At 37.3% G+C, this 3699-nt stretch overlaps 1 long non-coding RNA gene across 1 annotated transcript; it reads left to right on the top strand.

Annotated features, from left to right (window-relative positions):
• The first annotated feature begins 302 nt into the window (after positions 1-302).
• On the top strand, positions 303-3128 carry LOC127516590 (uncharacterized). Its single transcript, XR_007931028.1, has 2 exons — positions 303-702; positions 1623-3128. It is a non-coding gene; the product is annotated as an uncharacterized LOC127516590 (long non-coding RNA).
• The last annotated feature ends 571 nt before the right edge of the window (positions 3129-3699 follow it).

Here is a 3699-nt window from a genome sequence, read left to right as displayed (position 1 = left end):
ACAAATAATAACATAGGACGTAACAATGTGAACCTCCCTGTTAAGATATTTTTATCTAAATGGTATTATTCCTGATAAATAAAGGATAAATAAACCAAAAAAACAAAACAATGAGCAATACATTTGTGACTTTTTTAATTTAATCTTTAATAATGTTAGTGAATACAAATACAACTGTTCATTGTTTTATCTCAGGACCCTTCAACTGTAATGATTGGATCAACGGAGTGAGGATCCATCTGCAGCTTTTATTGAATTTAAGTTGACAGACACAGTAATAGTAAGGATGAGCCAGTGGCAGAAACAGTGACACTCTCACTCTCACTGGTGATCGTGACATCAACATTGACACACACAACTTTTCATTTTAATATATTAGTAAATGTTGAAATTAACATTAAGATTAATAAATGCTTTAGAAGTATTTATCATTGTTAGTTCATGTTAACAAATAGAATCTTATTGTAAAGCGTTACTGAATTTCCTCAAGGCAGAATCACAAAGATGCAAAAACATCCACTAAGTTTTGCTTAATTGCAAGAAACGTGTTTGTGATGCATTTCCTAGAAATGGGTTCATTTTCATTCTTCCTTCTTTTCCACCCAATATAAATCAGTCAACTGAGCATTTCAGACACTCTCTGAACTCCAGCTCAGACTCAACAGACTCTTTCATTTCCACGAGCTCAAGAACGACGCACAGGTAAATCCATATACTGTACAAAAATAAATAATATAGTTCAGATACTGAAGATCATCTTTATAATGCATCTACTGTCTTTAATCAAATAATTTTAATCTGTTACGACCTGAGGATTCTTTACATCAAGATATTAATCCTGATGTGAAGATCTTTCAAATTGATTTCAGAAAGTGTGTGAATATTCTGACGAATGCTATATGGAAAATTGTTTCGGATAATAATGTGCAGCAAAAGGTTTGTTCTTTGTAATTATTGCACAGAAATGTTATGTTTAGCAGTCAAACCCTGGCAATGTCTAAGCACAATTAACCATTAAACTAATAGCTGTTTTAGCTAATAACTTTTGAACCAAATGGACTCTTCCATTTTAAATTTAGTTGAAAAAGTCCTATTTTTAAGTTTTTAAAATCTGATCTGCCACAAATTCAGCACAGACTCTGCTTGTCAAAATCATCATCATCAAGCTAAAGTTCAAAAGATTTATCATAGTCTCACTACGTTTTGCTTACAGAAGGAATACCTTGACACGAATTAACATGTAAAAGTGGCATAATTCACTGTAAGTTGCCTGTATTGCTTGCAACTATAATGAACATTAAAGAAACAATAACAGGAATGCAGAATTAGATAATGCAGAGAGATAGAACAGATGTATGGCACAATGGTGCTAGACGCATCTGAATCGTGGCATAAAACAAGTCATATTTCAATAAGCGCTAAGAAATACACTTACTTTGTATGCACACACACTATAATACATCAGTAAACTCAGGCTGTCAGTAAACAAGATGAAGCAGATTAATTGGGGAAACTGATTAGACCTACTCCTATTTTGCAGTAAATTATTGCCACATTAATATTTATTATTAACTAGCCCATTTCAACTCATTGTGAAGTGTCTGTCGCTCTCTTGTTCTCAGGATGAGCTCGGCGGTTCTCCTCGTACTCCTCCTCACTCTGATGTTGACTGATGCAAGTCCCTGCCAGGAATGGAATAACAACGGTTATTATAAGTTTAAAAACAAACATATTCTCTCATATAAATTCGACACAAACTCTCTAGATGCTTGGACAGATTACATAGGAAACAAGGATCTTTGTGGCAGACCTCTTCAGTCCTTCCTCGAAAAAGACGACGAAAGTAGAGTTAAAGGAATCTGCAATGGACGAGGCATCATATACAGCGGCATCAGCGACAACTTGTGCATCAGCAGGGAAACGTTCACAGTGTACATTGTTCGAAGCAAGAGAGGAAAGTGTGAAGTTTATTCTGTAGAAAAGAAAGAGCGCTATGTGGTTGTAGCTTGTGATGTTGATGGTAACCAGTGTTTGCCTGTTCACTATGAGACACAAACTAACGAACCACCCCAAGGTCGTGAGATCTGCCAGCCACCAACCTATAGTTCATGGTACAGTGGGGATGAAGAGTGGATTAGGTAGGCTACAGTACGGTTGAAAAGTGAAAGTTAAGGCTGATTTATACTTCTGCGTCGGACCTACGCTGGAGCCTCTGCTCCGTAGGCTATGCGTCTGTTTTCATTTATACTTCTGTGTCGTTGTCAGTGTCGACGTGCATGCAGACCACAAGTAGACAGTGTCCGCGGTCATGTTGAGTATCAAGGCAAAAGCCGAAGAAGAAGCAGTTTGTCATGTACGTTGTCAGAGAAGCTTACAACTAGAAGCAGCAAATAGGTAACGACTTTTGTTGCAGTATGACTGCATGTGTCCCCTGAAACAGAGCGTTTTTCATTCCTATGGAAGTTGAATACGCTCGCTCTTCTCCTATTGCCCCGTGCCAGTTTTTTGACCTGAGGGAGGGGTTCTAGCAGACCAATCACAGCGCTTGCGGTCCGCGTAGAATTGATGCGTTGTTACATTTTTGAAGAGGTGCACGTCAGGCTACGTGTGGTACAAACAGCCCACGCCGTAGCTACGGCATACACTCGACGCAGACGTATAAATCAGCCTTTAGTAGCAAGTAATTTCTACTTAATCTCTATAGAACGTTTCACATAAGCATCATTATCCAAGACGGATGGAAACATGTTCATATGCTTCACTTCTATCCTCTAACATCACTTCTACAGCTGTCCTTTCAGGTCTGAGATTGTCATTTATTTTTATGAACGCTTCATTTAATCTGTCTATTAGTGAATCAGTGAATGTGATGAAAAATGATCAGTGATTTTTTTTTTTTGTCATGTTTCAAAAAACTGATTTTGTTTATGATTGTTTTACTATTTTCAGATAAACTATAGCAATTTCTATGCTTTTCCGTGTGTAATTTTGAGAATGAAACAATTTTATTTCAACATCTTTTTTTATTCTTTAAAAATACAACTGTGTAAATGCATGTGTGTTGTCATGGTTTTGCAAAACCAAAGTTGTGCTATCTGTGCTAATGTAAAATAAAACATCTTACTGTCTGTCAGTGTGAATGTGAGTGTCTTACTGTCCATTCCCACATCACGGATGGTCAGTATGGCCGGTCTCTGCACGAGGCGTCTCCACACTGTGCTCCTGCACAACCATACGGGTGAACGCTTGATAATGCTTATGCATAATGAAAGAAAAGTAATGATGGGTAGCTGACACGACACATCAAGCAGCGTGACATACAAAACCAACCAGGGGCCTCAAAATGACTTAAAAGCATTAAAGTGAGATAAAACAGCTGCAAATCAAGATATTTCTATTTAAATTCACCCCCACAACTACTGTTTTCTTTTATATACTGTATGAGGGAGCCTAACTTTCACAGTGTTATTACTTGATCTGGAAAAGTATTTATTATTTTATTGACAAAAATATGCTATTCCACATCAGGGGCGGTTCTGAGTCAGCGTTCTGACATGGAAGCCTGCAGTTCACTACGTCAACTGTGTATGACAACAGTTCAAATTGCTGAATAAAGTCATTACTTTTGTTTTGTTTTTACACACAAAAAGTATTCTCATCTCTTCATTACATTAAGGTTGAACCACTGCAGTCACGTCG

Source organism: Ctenopharyngodon idella, chromosome 7 (assembly GCF_019924925.1).
Source record: "Ctenopharyngodon idella isolate HZGC_01 chromosome 7, HZGC01, whole genome shotgun sequence".
Lineage (NCBI taxonomy): Eukaryota > Metazoa > Chordata > Actinopteri > Cypriniformes > Xenocyprididae > Ctenopharyngodon > Ctenopharyngodon idella.
The sequence above is the reverse complement of the archived record's forward strand: the minus strand, read 5'-3'. Positions and strand labels throughout refer to the sequence as shown.